At 36.0% G+C, this 18,303-nt stretch overlaps 1 long non-coding RNA gene across 2 annotated transcripts in view; it reads left to right on the forward strand.

The window, feature by feature from the left end:
- LOC306803855 overlaps positions 1-18,303 on the forward strand; it is a 62,400-nt gene that overhangs the window by 21,625 nt on the left and 22,472 nt on the right. Inside the window, exon 3 of one of the 2 annotated variants that reach the window (XR_013774721.1) lies at positions 6,796-6,993. The exons of the other annotated variant lie outside the window; for it this stretch is intronic. This is a non-coding gene — a long non-coding RNA (uncharacterized lncRNA). The remainder of the gene's footprint in view (positions 1-6,795; positions 6,994-18,303) is intronic. 2 annotated transcript variants of the gene reach the window in all.

Raw genomic sequence — 18,303 nt, forward strand, 5'->3', positions numbered from 1 at the left:
TCCTTTGCAATGACAGTCAGTAAATTCCAGTGGTACACAGCTCACCCCGATCTTATCTGCATTTCTACATCTTCTTCCCTTGGCTTTGTCAGTGCTGCAAAAACAGAGTGCCCAAAGTCACTCAGCAATGGCCTCTAGCCACATCCATTTTGTTAGGCCTTCTAGGGACAAATGCTCTTCTCAGCATCAAGAGTTTATTGAGGAGGGGGAAGATGCCTGCTAGAGTAATAGTGGGAAATTGTAAAATTTTGAGCCCTTCTGGCCACCAACAAGGGCATGGAAAATGCATTTTCTGAAACTCTTTTACAACCCCATCCCCAGCTTCCCTAGAACTGTATTGCTGTCTTTACTAGTTGTATACACAGGGTTTTGGCTGCCCGTGGTGCCAAGCCATGAAACATTTGCAGGAGCTATGTTGATGTTATCAGGTCAGCAGAGAAAAGAACTACTAGAATACAGTTATTTTCAAAAGCCATCCAGGAGATTAAAGTTGCCACAGTGTACACCTATTTCCCTGCATTCTTTCAAATCCTAGGCATATAGCTTTAAAATCTTTAAAGAAAAGGAAACTGGCAGCTCACTGAGAGACTCCTCAGACCTGGCACCATGTTGAAGGCTCACATCACTGGTTGTGCTCATGCTAGTAAATGGTATGTGTCCCAAACCATTCTCTGGCAGTGAGGTCAACTGGCACAAAACACCCAGTATACATACTACTAAGCTGTCTTGATCTCACAAGATAGGAGAGCCATATGCAAAATGTTTCTTGAACACAGTCTCTGGCTTGTAGTAGCTTTGAGTTCTCACCCAGGAGCTGTTTGGGAGAGTGCTGTTTGGTCCTGGCCTCAGCCATGCCAGGGTTCTTCAAAAAATTGGAGAAGAAGTGCCAACAGTAGTGTCCCTGGCACCATTTAATGTTTCAGAGAAGGTGTAGCTAGCAGATTTGCAGGTAAATTGTGGGTGCTTTTGCCACAGCAACAAGATGAAAAGGTTGATCATTTTACAAGGGCTGCAGTTCCTTCTCTTTGTCAATCCCTTGTCCTCTCACTCAAACCTGAGATTTTTTTTCTCGTGGATGCTGGAATGACTTACTATTTTCAGCTGTTTAATAGTTTGCTGTTGTGATTGTATTTGATTGTGTTTGAATTTGTATTTCCCCAAGGATAAGGAAAGGGATTCTATAAATATTATTTGCTTTAATTGATAAATGCCAGCTTGTTTTGTCATGTAGTAGGGCAGCAAGGATGTGCACTGGGAGGGTGACCAGTAAGGCCAGAAAAACATTGCTGTTTTTACTCCTGTGCCACGTTCACCATAGTCCCTGTGCATCTGTTGCCAGAATGCCATGACGAAGGAGACATTATCTATTATAAAACTCTTGCTAAAGCCCCAAGGTATTGAAGGCAGACAATAAATTGCTGAATACATTCTCAGGGTTTTTTTTTTTTTTTATGACTCGTAGTTTGCTTTTATGATCCAGAGAGACCCTGTAATGCAGGTCCTACTGAAAGGATGCACTTGGTCAAAAGTTTTTGATTTGAACATTTAGATTATTTTCATCCCTTGTAGGCTCTTGAGAAAATCACCAGAATTATTTTGTGCCAGTATAATCTTTCAAGGTGCATCACAATTCTGAAACGTCGTCTGTAGCCTGATGCAAGCTCTGGTTGAATTTGGCCAGGCATGTTAACCAGGCTTCTGCTCACTGAGTCAGACCATTTGTTGGCTGTGATCTAGGAGGCATGCTGTTAGCCAAAGAGGAGAGGTTTCTTTCTGGCAATTATTTTGTTAACTGAGAAGACTTTAAATTTCTTGTTAATAACATTTTACAAATCTACAGGTCAAAATCTGAAATAAAAGACAATATTTTAATTAAAATGCTGATAGATCTTGGGCAAATCAGTGATGATACAGAGCCATGAAGATTCATTGTAGTCTATTAAGGTTGCGTCTACATTCTCAAATGCATGTATTTATTCCTAGAGCTATCTTGGATAAGTAAACAAAATATCTTGGGTATTTTTGCTATTTTAAGGCTTTCTGTTAGAGTGATAGTTGAGTGGAATATTCTGTGGGACAAATGCTGTTTGCTTAACTCATGGGAGCTAGTCTGCTTATTTCAGTGAGTTAGCAAAGTGAACTGGATTTTGTTGTTTGGAAACTATTCTGAAAGCTGTGCTATATTTTTATGGAGGATCCTTCACTCATGTGATTGTCACAATATGAGTAAATCAGTGGGAAACGTGTGGGGAAGCTGAAAGTATGGCATTGAATTTGGAATGTTTTAAGATTAACAAACACAGCCTTGAAAGGGGGCGTGCACAAGGCAGATGGACCCAAATTCTGATACACTTCAAGTGGTATTAAGTAATATTTATGGTTATTTATTATACTGCATATTTAGGGCTTCTGTGGATATACAGCACTGGAATTAGTATGTTCTAAACTAAGAATTTTAGAGTAGATTTAACAAATGTTCTATTCATCTGTAAAATCTGGAAATGTATTCTGTCAATGGAGGTTAGTACATAAAGACTGATGACTGTTGAAAAAAAATGTGAACTTTTGTTTGAATATAACTATTTGTTTTGATGGTAATTGAGGCAATTCCTTCACTTTCCACAAACATTCATTAGATGATATTCTTTAGAAAAACTGTCACATGCAATGCTGCATTTCTGTATCCATATGAATGCCTGAACTGGAAGTCTGCGTGCAGCTCTTAGGGAAGCCGTTGATGGGTTGTAAGTTTGCCAGCCAAGGGTAAAAAAAGATGTCAGGTGGTTGGGGTGACCAACAACCCCCTATAAATACTAATCTATGAGTGGTGAATTCCTAAAATACACAAAACAGTCATTTTAGTGAGTAGCTTGTGAGCAATCTCATGGGCAGAAGTATGTTGGCAATTACTCATTCAATAATTTGTGAAAAATATATCTGCTCATTGACATTTTGAAAAATAAGAAGATAAATCTCTTAAATGCATTGCAGGGAAATATCTTGCCAGCTAACAACCCAAAACACACAAGTCTACTTACAAATATTTAGCTACCTCGTGATTGATACTTCTGAACTTCTCATATTTCTTACTGGAAGAAGTCGGTCTAGAGGTACAGATCCCCCCAGTTCCTCAAACAGTAGAAATGAAACCCCAGAATTGTGACACAATTTGAATAAAACCCCAAATCTATATGAGTGGCTTGGTCCTGATCTGAAATTTGCAGCTGGATGGCTTTTTTTAAACAAAATATCAAATTTTAATACTTGGATATATTAAAAAAAATTTGATCGCAATTAGAACTTTGAACCAAAATTCACTTCTGGAGGCTGTTACGCATGAGCATTAGGGATCCCAGTACATATTTGAAAATGCAGTTATTGGCAGACATTAGTTTAAACTCCTCTGCAGACCACAGGTAGATGCAGAGCAGCTCATAGCTTGTGATTTATGATCTGCTGCAGCTACAAGATTTACGAGGGCCCATTCCTGCATCATCCCCTTCTCATTGGCCCTGAGAATCAGTTCTCTATGCTGCTTCTCTGTGACATGCCTTAGAGGTTCAAAGGAGGTTTGTTTCCCGTGTCTCCTTCTTCCTTGTATGTCTTTGCTGAAACTCCCAAGAAGAAAGGTCATTTTTAAGGGTATATATATTTGTGATGTGGACATGGAACATGAATTGAGACTGGCAGATTCATTTCGTGCAGGATACATGAATAGTTCTTGCAACTTGTGGTCCATATGTGCATGGACTCATTTCAGATTGGTAGCTTAGCTTACAAGGTTATCAGTGAAATTTCAGCCTTGTTTCAGTAGTGGCTGGACAACAGATCCCATAATGTATAGGCACAGACCTCTTCATGTGTTCCTATTTTGGGTTGGGGAGGGATAATATAATTTCCTATCACAATTGTTTATTTTTTACAGTTTTCTAATTAAGACTGAGTTCCTAAAGCACTATATTACTAAAATAGTTTCATACTTTACTAAAATTTCTTCTTCTCAAGTATACAATGTCTACCTTAGCATAGTCAAAAAGTACCCTCTATTATAATTTGATGGTTTAAGATTTTCTTTAGATATAAAAACAACTGAAATAAAGATATTTCATTGAACTTTTTCCTGAAATATGCAATGTTTTTGTTTATATTTTTGGATTTCAGCTTTCCTCTGAATGATTTGCTATCCAAAACAAAATCAGGGCTTTTCTAATACACAGTAATTAAAAAAATGAGAGCTAACAAGTACTAGAAAATGAGTTTTATTCATTGTAGATTGGTGACCTGTACTGCAATGCAGAACACAGATGATGACCTGAAAGTCAGAGAGTCTGAAAAGAGTGACAAAACTTATTACAAAATGATTACTGAAATTGTGAAGAAATTTGTGCTTTGAGGCAGTCATGTGTCTTTAAGCCTGTCACGATTCAATTCAGCTTCTTCTTTTTTCAAGTGTTCAGTGATGAGACTGAATAAAGCATTCCCAGCCACTCTGGTAATGCCGGTGCTGCTGGCCTAAAATATTCCACCTTTTGTTGTAGCCCTACATGGCACACGTTAGTACATCCTGCCCTGTTATCAAGTGTTCCCCTTCTTCTGCCCCATCCGCCTTTCGGCCAATGGGAATTGCAGTATATTTTGTGAGAACAGGGGCTGGCCCCCTTTCTCAGAATTTCTTTCCTCAAGAAACAATGACTTTGCACAATGTCTGATTGCTTTGGGGGAGTTGTTTATGGTAACTACTCGAGTTCAACTGAGTTTTTGTGTTTTCTTTTGTTGTTGCTAATTTGATTTTTTTTTTTAAAGGGGACTTAAACTACCTAGTCAGGAAGATATTGATGCAAATTTCCTTACTGCTAAGTTAATAGGATTCAAATTAGGAGCATGTACATATTTTCAAGAAGCATCAAAAATACATAACTATAATTTAGGAACCTTAGAAAGACTTCAGTTTTAACAGAACTATAATTTCTTAACTTGCTTAGTTCATCTGTTTTTTAAATGCCATGACCAAGGCTGAAAACTCTTTGCATCTTTAGTGATTCCTCAGGATTGTGTTGAACTCTTCCTGAGAACAACATCCTGCACAGCTGTCACTGTTTTCTTCAAGGTATTTCAAAGACCCCCCCAAAACAGTCACTATAACAATTATACTTTACAATCCATTCCACCATATATCTTCTTTATAATTTTACCTGGAAATTTCGTGAGGGAGTTCGAAGAGCAAAACTTAAACTATGAAAGTGTTGTCATGTGTACTACTACACATATTTATATGCATTTATTTTACAGTTCAAGAAGACTAAAGTCTGTCTCTGAGATTACCACTGAGATTAGCACCTTTTAGCCAATTAAATGCTACAGAAATACAGCCCTTCTATTATTTATTTCTCCTTTTGTGTACAGCTATCAGTGCACATTCAACCCAAAGGATCTCATGGTGCATTGCAAATGACATATGTACAGAAATTCCTTCTATGCTGAAATGCCCAGGCTTAGAGGGTGGGCTGCAGCCAAGAAAATAGCTTATAGCACACTCCATAACATTTGTGAACTGCATGTGTGTAAGGATAATTCTGGCCAGGGCATATCAGACACTACATCTCACTAGTGCATCCTGCTAGAAAATTCTAATGTTTAAAAGTTCTTTTAAAATTTTAAAAACTATCAACAACCTTTTTCATTGACAGTATGATCCATGAAGGTTTTATTTTTATTTACACACGTACGTCTATTTTAATATCCATCCATACAATTAAAATGTTGATTTATCATTGACATCCCTAAAACTTCTCTGTTTTAACAAGCGTTTTCTTTAAGCACTAGGTTTTAATAACTGGTGCTGAAGGAAGTTTGTTCAAACTTGGCTTATACACGTGAGGGGACAATGCGCATCTATATTGAGTAAGATAGGACAGTATACATCTATATTGACTACTGATACTGACTGACACCTCTGTGTACCAGCCCATACACAGACTTACTAGTATGAACTGTGAGCTAGACTGTGAATTGTGCATGGGCATTTATCTTTTTAAATCCTACAGCACCTACTGCCTGTTTCTTGTTACTTATGTAGTGCTGCTAGCTTGGAGATCCCCAAATATTTTACCAAGGTTAATTGAGGAATAATTAAATGTAGGGAAAAAAGTAATAAAAAACCTTCAGCAAAAACCTAAAACTTTTTTCCCTATTTAACAAATGAGAAACACCAAAGAGTTCTATGATGTGGCTTTGTTAATAACTCATGGTGAGCCCTGAGTTAAAATTTATTATCAAAACTGAGTGCCATAACTACACCTGTCAAGCTCTTTCTCTGATTTGGTTTATCCTTCAGTTTGCTTTTGGAGTAGAGGCAGCCAGTTTTTGTGGGACTGTACAATCCTACTACAGTGAAACTCACTGTGGTTTTCCAAGAGCATCCACAACAGTTGTAGTGTTGGCTAGTAATTATAAGAAGGACAGGAATGCTTATAACCTCCCAAGTGGTACCAGTCTTCTATTACAATGTCTTTTCATAGGAGACCTTCAGTAAGTGCTCCAGTGTCTGGCAGAGAAAAGTATGTTGATATGAGCTCTATACCAGCGTGAGGAGAAGGGGCATTGTTACCCTCAATCTTTACCATAAGTCTTGCTTTCTAAAGAATTTAACCTAGCTCCTCTAGCTTGTTTTCCTTGCTTTATCCTCTTCTTTCATTCTCCTCATTTCTGCACTGACTCCCAGGATGCCTCCATTCTCAAAGCTATTATACCAACTCTCAGTTTATGTTGCTATTCAGGTACTGTCTCTTTCTGCAGATTCCTCAGGACAGATTTCTTCTGTAAGTCCTTTCAGAGGAGATCTACCAATGAAAAGCCCACTATAACAGATTGAAAAGGATGATAAAATGGCAAGGACTATGTGGAACCAAACAGCAACTGCTGGCTGTCTTCTTGTAGAAAACCCTTGCACTGCTCAAGCATCTCTATTCCTCCCTTTTCTTCATGCCCCCTAAGGTATGTTTGGGATTAGTCTAATCTAGAATATTAGCTTCTCAGGAGCTAATCTTTTAAAATATTTTTACTTGTATTGAGATATATGCATGTATGGAACTGTATCAGTAAAAATAGGAAAGGCATCAGCACAGTTCCTTTAGCTCAAATTTATGTGTACTAACCAAAGGATTCATTATTTCTGCTCTTCCATGCTTATATTTCCAAGTCAGATCTTTCATGACAAGGCTGTAGATGGAAAGCTGTACTTTGAAATAAAACTTTAAGAAGTAAAGGGAGGATAAATGATCTTTATAAATGTAATCCAAGTAGTTATTATTTAATAGCTGGTATTTTTGCTTCTCCCTTCCCTCTTACTGCTGCACACCAGCAGCTTATAAAGAGAAAGAGCCTGACAGGGGAAAATAGCTGATTTTTTTTTTCCTGGAAAATAGAGATTTCTCTCTGGAGCATGTGTAACTGCTGGTATGTACATACTAAAGTGTGCACACATGTATTGGAATCAGCAGCTTTGAAACATTATATGTGCATGATCTCTTATGAAAAAATAAAGGAAGAAAAGAAAGGTAGTTCAAGCTCAAATAAATTTCCAGGCTGATTTGGTCAGACAAACATTAATGTGGAGATATGTAGCCAGGATGCAAATGCCTCCATAATGTGTGTGCTCTCTGAGTGTAACTGCATGTGTCCTCTCCATGTGTGTCTGCTTATTGATGAAGGGTTTTGTATTTATTTTATTTTGTGTCTGTCTGGACGTGCATCCAATCCATTTCACCTGTTCATCCAAGGCAGTGTAAGTCATAACCATACTCACCTAGCTGTGTTTGACAATGCACCTATTTGAGTTCATTTGAGTTCTACATGTTCTAGTCAGGACATGTGCTTGGCCATTATGTATGTATGCATGTATTCATGAAGATATGGTTAACCTGCTTTGGTCTGATCTAGAGAGGTGAATAACTGTACAGAAGAGTGTATACAAGGGAAGTTTTACTTCCACTAGTTTGCAGACATTTAGCATATTCTTAGTGTACAGAATGCTGAGCACTGAGTGCTTGTGACAACATCAGGGCTAGTAATAATTGCACACACACACACACACACACACAAAAATCAAAATTACAACACTTTAAGAAAGCTGGCCTTTGTTTCTTAGGGGAAGGCAGAATATGGCCAAGACTGGTTTTAAGGGTGTTTTGGGTTTTTTTTTTGCTTTTGCCTTATGCTTAGAAATACAAACCTTTAGATTTCTGATGCCAAGTTTGGAAATTGCATCCCTATTAAATGTTTTACAGGCACTTTGAGCTGTCTGGTGAGCCAAAGTGAGAGATTATATTCATCAGTTGTTCTGTCTACTTAATTTGTTAAGTGAAGTAACCTTCCTGAAGTGGGAGCATTTCACATAGTTTTCCAAAGAACCAGGGTTTCTTTTTTTAATGGCAACAGACATAAAAGTATTTCAGTCTCCAGCCCCTTGAATAGAAATAAAGACTTGATTTTTTTATTGCTTCATTTAATAATTTAGGCCCATGCCAAGTGAGTGTAAAAGAGGTATTGATGATCTATTTTGCACTATTTTCTTACCTGAGTCTTGAAATGTGATTCCCTAATACTATACAGTGTACCAGCATGGTGAAACAGGTGCTTATACAGAGCTGAGTACACAAGGGGCAAGACAGCAGAAAATTAAGGCATAGGGGCCTATCCCAATTCCCCTGAAGGAAATGGGAACTGGATTAAGCCTAAACCTCTAATTACATAGGGGTAATAGTCTATCAGAACTGCCACAGCAAAAAGGAGCTGGATCAAGCCCAAGACTCTAATTGCATTTTTTCCTTGCCATTTTTGTTCATATATTTTGTTTACTCTGGCTCATCATGACATTATTTTGTAATTATTTTTATAGGATTAGTGGCCATTAAATGTCTGATTTCTGAATGGTATGGCTTGTTCCTTGTCACTGATGTCCCTGATCTGTGTCAGAAAGGTTTGTATATTCTGGTTGGTATAGAAAGAGATAGATACATTTATCTAATTGTAGATTAGATCAAGACTTATACATTTCCTACCAGCACCTCAAAGAGCCATACTACTTTTCTGTGTGCAAAAAACAATCCAGTGCAAGGCCACACCAGCAGTTTTTTCTTCATATTTTTTCATCCTGATGTTCTACCAATGCCTTTGAATTTCTGTAGTGAGGTCTGGATATACATAAGGAATTTTATAAGAAAAAGCATTACTAGCTATGTGATAGATAACTATTACTTGGAGAGAGTTACAGTGCTATCTGTCATTTTGGAGCACCCCAATACATTTGTTCCGTTTGTTCATGACCAGATTTCCTCCTGCTCTTCTAAGATTAACTCTGCAGTGGTATCAACATGTCATCTACAGTGCAGATGTTTGGAGATTTGTCCCCTCTTTGAATCCTGTCCCCAGATATATCAGCTCTAGAGTCAGAAGGGAGTTCTGGCACTTACCAGGCAACAAGAAGTGTGCCCATACTTCCAGTGGTACCCTGGCTGTATCAGTGGTACTGGCAGTATCAGTGCTACAGGGCTGAACAGAGGCCCTGATACACAATGGGAATTCTCACTGACGACAGTAGAAACTGCATGCATCAGTCTAGGCAGGACTCCAGGTAGATGACGTCAGTGTGGCTTGGAAAACATCAAAGTGGGAAATATATGCTGGAGCAAGGGGCATTTCTGCAGTCACTCCTCACAACATAATTTTACTTAGTCACCCATTAATAATGTCCTGAGACAGAATGGTACAGCTTTGTTCTGGGGATTTTATTGATTTATCCGAATTTGTAAATTTTCAATTTGTGACCCTAATTTGTAAGCTCAAAATTAGGGGAGGGCTTAAGGGCTCAAAATTGGGGGAAGCTTAAGTCAAGTCAGGTGTAGGCTTTTGGAAAAGTTTTCTCACAAGGGTGGAAGCAGGCAAGCAAATTAGCTATGGATTTTGATTAATTAATGGGATAGCAAGGTTGTCCAAAATAGGAAGGCTTTACTTATCAACACAGGAGATCCCATCCACTGTATGTATCTGGGGAGCTGGAAAGGACATAATTATCAAATCTCATTGGAAGGATATGGTGTATCATTGATATACCTATTCATTGCTTTCTGGGACAGAAGGACTTTGACCAATTTGGAGGTGTTTTGTTCCCAATTAATATATTTTTGGCTACAGCAGAGGTACAGAAACTTTGAACCAAATAGTAGAAGACGTGTCTGTCAATTAAACTATCCAGGAGATGTATTGGTAAGTGACCTTCGGTTACAGAGCTATAAAGACTAAATAACCTCAGTCACTTCACTGGAATCATTCAAGACTTAATCTGACAGAAAAGAGGAAGGAACGTCTTTCTCTTTGAAACCCTTTTATTGCTTTTAGGATAATGCAGCCCTAACATGTATCTCCTAATTGCAGCAGGAAATATGTTTTTCTTTCAGACTGAAGAATATTTTGGTGTTTAGCTCACTTGACATAGTTTCTCATAGTCAAAGAAGGCCATTTTTTCTTTTTGAACTTATAGACTAGTTTCCAGTGTTTTCAATATGTGCACTGAAATCCATAGGGCCACATCTCACTGTAGGCTTAGCATTTGTTAATATTTGGAAGGGACATTTAATTAAGAACAAACAGGGTGAAAAAAATAATGGTAAATAACAACAAAATGTATAAAAATAGATCCAACTCTCTTGATTAAAACATATTAATTTTTAAATTTACAATGAAGATTAGTTAGAACTATTTTGTAAAAAGTAGTATCAGAAGGCCATTTTAGTGACTTGTAGTTTGCTGCCTTGGGCTATGTGGAGGCTGGGAACTCAGGGAGGCAGAGGAGTAAGCTGACCAGTCCACTTTCAGTGTTCAACACGACCAAATACGCCAACACTCAGATACTTCAGGCTGTGAGATGGAAGTGAACTTGTAAAAACTGCTTCCTTCAGCAGTTCCATGTGCTTGTGGTAACAAAGGTAAGGAACCTATTTAAAACATATACTTTAACCAAAATATTTACCTTATCATTGCTTTTTGGAAAAAGCAATGTAAAAATACTTGTCAGATCCATTTTGAAAAAGAGGTTCTCTTTTACCACAAGAGAAAACCATGTGTTTCATCAGTGGGGATTGACACTGAGGTAAGCAGGTTTTCTCTGTATAGCTTTAATGGCAAGACATTGTCATGCTTCCCCCACCTCCTTAACAACAGATGCAAAGTGTGATATACCTGCAGCCAGTGAAGTTGTTGGAGTTTTGGGGTGGTTCAGAGGGGCTGGCTCTGGCAGAATTTTGCTAGAAAGGGGAAAAGTACAGGTTTTGTGATACAGCTTTTGTAAATAAACACCTAAATTGTATGTAATTCAACAGCTAAGCATTTCCTAAAGCACTAGTATCAAGATGCTGACTAAAAACTAAATAATATGAAAAACTTCTGCTAGTAAAATCTTCTCCATTCTAATATAAAAAAAAAAGTGGAGAAAATATATTGTACATGGAAAATGGTTTTTGCCTTTTATGAAGGAAAGAGTGTATTAAGAAAACTATTTGAAATAAGTTTAAGAAAAAAATGTTTGAAAGCAATAATGTAAAAAAAAAAACCAAAACAAACTTTACAAGATTTTGCATACATCTGTAGTTCATTGTAACCAGGGGAAAATTGATTCTTCTGCAGAGCACAGACAAACAGGCAACATTCCACTGGCTTGGACTGGGGCTCTGTACAGGTGGTGTGTTGGCCCTTGGCACAGAGTGACTTCACAGTGTTAGGTGGTAATGTTTAATACAGTTATTTAAGCTAAAGTTTAAACATTTTAAACCCACTTTTCAGCCCCCAAAATCTAAAACTAAAGGTCCATCTTACTGCCTCTAATAGTGCTTATTGCAGATCTCTGTGCCCCAGCCTTAAGAGGTCATGGTGCTTTCCCAGGCAGACTGAGGTCCCACCCTCTGCAGCTCATACAGGTAGTTTGACAGCATTTCCCTGATAAAAGTACATGCAGTGGATATGAATTCTTACTGGCAGACATGAGAGAAATTGCTAAAATCATTGCAGCTGCAGATGTTTGTATGGATAACTTTGGCTTTTGTTTATCAGTAAAATGTGGAGATCTCTCCACTAAAAATGTTTGGAGGTTTTCTGCCATAGGTCAGTGCTATGTACTCCCAACTCCAGTTTCCCAGAGTACATTTGTGTGTAGGGAACTGAATGCATGTGCTAGGAGTGGGCAGTGTTTTGCAGTCACTTCTCTGTAAGATGTGTGCCATAAACCTGCTGTAAAGAGTTAACACCACTGGAGGCTAATCACAGAACACTTGCTGACCTCAGGGGATTCCATCAGACCATGCCCCAAGCGGCTTTTGTGACCCCATCAAGATATTGCACAAGTCGTGCACATGTTGAAGGTTCAGTTTCTGGTTTTTGGAAACTGGTTAATGGCTTCTGTCTTTAGCGAAAAAAGTGTAATAAAAATGCTATTTTTGCTTAATGCAGAATGTTTTGCCTTCTCAGAAGACAGCTCTTAGTCTTTGCTTGCCCAACTGGCCCCTCGGGCTGGTCTCTTGCATAGCTGGGTCGTGCAGCTGAGGGTGCAAGAGCACAGCAAAGACAAGGTACCTGAGACTGCAGTCAGTGGGAGAGCTACACAGGAGAGCCCTGCCACTGGCAACAGACCAAACCATGACCATTAGATTCCAGTTCAGTTGTAGCCCTCTTAAAAAACAAAATCTGTGATTAAGGTGTTTGGTTGACCCCTTAGAAGTGAATACTTGTAAAAGGGGAAGTTTTTCTAGGAAAGCATTGAAGTATCATGATCTATTATGAAAGGGCTAATAAAGGGTAAAATCAGCAACTCTATGACTCATAGAGTGTTTTGGAGCAGGTAGTTTTAAAAAGAGGACTAAGTCTTTTCATACTTTGTAACAGTTACCTTACCTGAATAAAAGTACATTTTCTAGTTTAAATAATTGTCTTTATTAATGATTAATGAGCTCTGAACTTGAACTTGCCTTATTTACCATTAAGGACATATTTAAAATTACCTGAGTAGCCTTAATTTGTATTTATCAGCAAGGCATTTTAAAATTCTGTTTAGAAGTTTGAAATAGGACAACTTACAAATTACATTTTAAATAGTTTTACATCTCACTTAATTAAAAGTTTGTTACACATCTAGACTAAAATTTTAGATGTTCTGTTTTAATTTATTGAGACAGTGCTTGGCTCAAAAAATGGTAATTCTGAATGGAAAAGTTATCAAAGCTTTATTTTTGGCAACAGCATTTCAAAACTACACGAGGTGTAGTCTGCTGTGCCTTGTGTAGTTTCAAGCTCTTGCTCTGCTTAAAGTGCTCAGGATTTTGTTTGATCAGGCCCATAACTATCTTTGTCACCACAAATAGAGCCATCAGTGTCACTCCATTTGAAAAAAAAAGTTAACCCTTTCCTGCCCAGCACCTTCTCAAAGACTTGCTTCAACTCCAGGAATTTGAAGAACTAGCAGTGGAGAGCTTTGCTTGTTATTTGGTAACTCTTTAACAGACCATCCTGATTTAACTTCTGTTTTTTGATAATATAAATGAGTTTTCACCAATTCTCCCTCTCTGCTCCTGGTTCACACTTTCTTGTATTTGCTGGGAAAATTTCTTGCTTTCAGCTTGCTTCTTTGTGGAGGGAGAGGCAAAGCCTATGACTTAACAGCAAATAGACTAGAGGCATCAAGGTCACAGGCAAAATAGGTAGAATAGGTAATTTTTCCAGCTGTATACTAGCAAAAGCATGCCTCACAAAGCCCTGATCTTGACCAGCCTCCCATGCTTTTCCATTGCCCTCACTATTTGACACCTGTAGGTTTGTGGATTGGAAGCCAGCTTTCATCCCAGCTGTTGCTGGTGCCCCAGGTCCTGAGCACACGGGACCTGTGTGCCTGTGACCTCACTGGCCTGGGGGCTCACAAATGTCCTGCTCTGTCTCTACACCACACTCTGCTTGGGTTCAGAGGCAATTCTACATGAGACTAAATTGCAGTGCTTACTGAATGAGGTTATAAATTCTGGCAGCTAGATTGAAACCATTTAGTTCCAAAATAGTTTTGTCCTGTAAAATAGCTTTGATCAACATCAGGACTAAACATGCTTTCAGTTCCTTACTGAAAAAAGTAAGGAATTTCTGCTGGCTATTTGAAGGCTGAATCCTACAACCTGTAGTGAATATTCATGCATATTCATGAAAATAGTATCAAGGAACTCAACAGGAACATTTCCTTGGATCAGAATTATTCCTAGGAGTGCAGGTTAACAGAATATGACCCCAGCAAAAGCTCCAACTGATAATGCTGCAATGCTTCCTCTTTTGGTACCTGGCATTTACAGCTAAGTTTTGAAAGCAGTAAATCAAAATTAAATGTTAAAACTTTCAATTCCATGATTCCAAGTTCATTATACATCAAACAACATTAAGTATTCCAAATTAATTAAAAAACAAGTAAAAAAGCCTTTAGCTGTAGTTTTGTTTGAGTTTCTTTTCTTGGATGTTTGGGATTTGCTATAATCAGTTCTATAAAAATTAAAATCTCCAGGACAAGCAGGTTGAATCCTTAACTAAATAAGCAAAATTTTGCACAGTATTAGAGTTTTTAAAGTAAAGAAATTGGTGATCTCATTTGGAACAATAATTTTCAAATTTAACTTTGGACCAGCTTTTTCTTCCAGATGAGGGAGGACCAGAAGCAGCCAGAACATTCAGAGAAGGTAACTATATAAGCTTTCAAAGCTGCTTTGATAACATGCTCTCTTCCACAAATATTATTTTCACAGAATCATAAATTCATACTTTCATATGAAGAGAAATTTCATACAAGTCTCTTGACCTCCTTAGTTAATTTAGGCAAAATATCTACTGCCTTTAAATGTATTGCCTGAAATTACTTCTTTCAGAGAAAAAAAAAGCCTTGAGCTTTATATAGTTTTTATTTGAATATATTACATATTGTGAAATTTTGACATGCAGACACAAGTTCTCCTAATTATCAAGAATTTGGACTTGAAGAAAATTAAAAATTAGAAAATAATAAAAGTTAGGAAAAACATTTTAGAACTGCAGGCACCAGCCAGATAATTTCAGTGGGCAGCTTTTTATAAAGCAAATATTTATACTAAATGGCATCCAGTTCAGAAATAATTTTCAGAGAAGATATTTTCTTATATTCTGGGAAGTTAGACTCCTAATAGCCAAAGTACTATGTAGCATGCAGCTAAATATAAAATAATAAAAAAAAAGCTCCATTATCTAATATAGATATAAATACAAGTATTTCTGAAATCTATTTAGAGCAGTGTTTTATACCTTAATATACAGATGAAAAAGCTGAAGAGGGAATATTGTATACTTTAGCTAAAATACCAGCTAAATATTTTTTTTCTTTTGCTGGACTTACTTCTTAGCAGTAATAAAAAAGATTTGAATTATCAAATAGGTCCAAAGAATAAGCATACCTAATTGTTACTGAATTCATATGGTAAAAGTTAGAAGACAATTGGATTTTAAATTTTTCTGGACTGATCCTGCTCTCCTGAAATGAGTGGTAAAATTCCATTTGCCTTCAAAGGGAGCTGAATTTCATGTCAGCTTTTAAAATAGAATTTATTAACTCTTCAGTATTCTGTTAAATAATAAAACTTCACCGTTTCTTTAAAATCAAAGTAATAAAAATTTTAGATTAGAATCTAAGCAAACAAGGACTAGCAAATACAGTTAAAAAAAAGCTTTTGGGAGATAGCTATTGGTAGCCTATTGGCTGATAATTTAATAAAAAATGTTGAACCTTTTTTATCTACTGTTTTTAAGCAATTTATAGGACTTAGATGTATTAGATTCTCCATTAATATATACAGAATGCAAAAGAAATAAAGCTCTGCCCTTGCAGAATAAAGGTAGAAATATGTTTTGACAATTAAAACAATAAAATCTAGCTGCTCAATCTAAAATTTAGTTACCTAAGAATTGTCATTTTATTGCTAGCACTAGAAAATAAAATAGGGACATTTTTGCATCAAAAAAGAACTTTTAACAAAATATACAAATTTGGTCTTTTAGGCATTAAAAAAATGTTGTACTTGTGAGTTTAAATTTGTATTTTAGTAAATGCATTGTTTAAATAGTAGGCAGAGACAACCTTTGAAGAAGGATAATTGGTAGGATTAAAACTTAAAGTTTGTACAAAAAAGAAAATACTTTGATAAGGACAAGCAGTAAGCCTAAGTCAGTTTGGGGTTCATCACTATCCCATTAATTCCTTTATATCATCCTAATTCATATGACTTTAAGACAAAATTGTTAGAATTGTTACTCATCCTTACTGAATATATTTCTATTAAAAAGTTATGTTTTTTTCTCTTTCAAAAATTGTTATTGATTTTTCTATAGAGAAGCAGAGAAAAAGTAAATTTGATCATAATTCACAAGTACTCTTTCTACTGAAGACTTTTTACTCTGAAATTACTAATAGGAAATTATTTGAACATTTTTTTAAAAGTTAATTTATGTAAGAAGCTTTTTGAAAGTTATAATATCTTATAACTGACTGCAGCTAGAATACAGCCTTTTTCAAATTGAATACTGTACATAATAATTAACAAAACATGGATGTAGATACAGTTACAATTATTAGGAGCATTAATTTGCATTGTTGAATCTTAGTGGGGAGTTTGTTCTTTCTTTAGGGTCTCAAGTAGTTATCAATGAAAACAAACTGAGATTAAAAGAATCTCTTTCAAATCTTCCTTAAAAACCTGAAAAATATTTCTAAACCTTTAAATGTGGCTTGAAATATTTTTGCCTGTAATGTGTAGGTTATTTATAAATACTTTTTGGGATAAAATATTTTTATTCAGGGATATTTCATATCTCATTAAACTGACTGAGCAGACAGGGCTACATCCTGTTTGTTTGTAAGTTTAACTGAGACTTATTTAATAGAAAAATTAGCTAGATAAATATCCTACATTAAGTTTTTTCCAAATAACAGGACTTGTAATAATTATTGTATGTTAAAAGTCCCCTATTGATTGTGTATCTGGAAGCTCTCTGTTCAGTTTCTACTTAATATTCTTTGAGGTTTTTTCATTTATGGCTTTCAGAATAATAAACACAATATCCCCGTTGTTTTTGAAATTTATAACAAAGAATAAATATTGATTTTGTTTTGACATCAGGAGAAAATACAGACAGAAGGAAATATGCAGCAATTTTGCACAAGTAACTTTATGAAGTTTTAAAGTCTTTTCAGGGATGGAGTTAAAAGAACAAAAACAAACAAATGAACCCACATCTCTCCCATATTTGAATAAAAATATTTCTAAATTTCCACTGCAATTTTTTTTAAGAGGGGAAACAAATTTTACTTTGGCACTATATTAAAATTCAAATAATAACATTAAAATTTATGATGAGAGTTCTACCACAGAATTTAGCTTTTCAAAGGTCTGGACAACTCCTTAAATTTAATTGAAACTACATTAAGAAATTATGTTTTCATGTACTAAGTAAACCTAAATGTTTACCTTGGAAAAGAATAACTGCATATATCTGATCAATGGAGAGAGGAACACCACAGAAGTGATTTTTTCAAAGGAAAAGAATTATTTCCATATAAAATTTAAATCAATGGGCATTTGTTTCTGGCCATATTAGTGCTATAATCAGTACAATAAGGTAGATTTTACCAACTAAATGGAAGGTTGGCACAGTATGATCTGAAGTGGGAGAGAACTCAGAGTTGCCTCAGTGTAGTGGCAGCACATAAATGTCAGGAGCAAAGTTAAACTTCTTTGACTATGTTTTCCACTGAGATACCCCCTTAAATTTGAATTTGTGAATTGTATGTGCTTCAATGAAATTATGGGCTTTTAAAACATGTATTAATAAGCTTAAACATGATTATGTTAATTCATTAATTAGAGAGAGAACTCTGTAAGTCATAATGTAAGCCAAAAATGGAAAACTGATGTGTTAATAATATGCTTCATTGTTTATTAAAAAAAAAAAATAGAAATAAATAGTAACTTCTCTGGAATAAATTCACAAATGTATATACCTTTATTACTTTTTGAAAATATTTTATTCTCCTGTCATTAATTATGACATTGATTATGTCATCTTTTTACTCTCCAGAAATTATGCCAAAGTTGCTAAAAGTGTTAAAATATTACCACTTTAGGTCCCCACAAAAAGTTTTCAAATATTTCTGTATTTCACATTAAGGCATATGTGAAAGATGATTCAATGTAATTCATTAATTTT

The sequence above is a fragment of the Erithacus rubecula genome, assembly GCF_903797595.1.
Source record: "Erithacus rubecula genome assembly, chromosome: 6".
NCBI classification, from domain to species: domain Eukaryota; kingdom Metazoa; phylum Chordata; class Aves; order Passeriformes; family Muscicapidae; genus Erithacus; species Erithacus rubecula.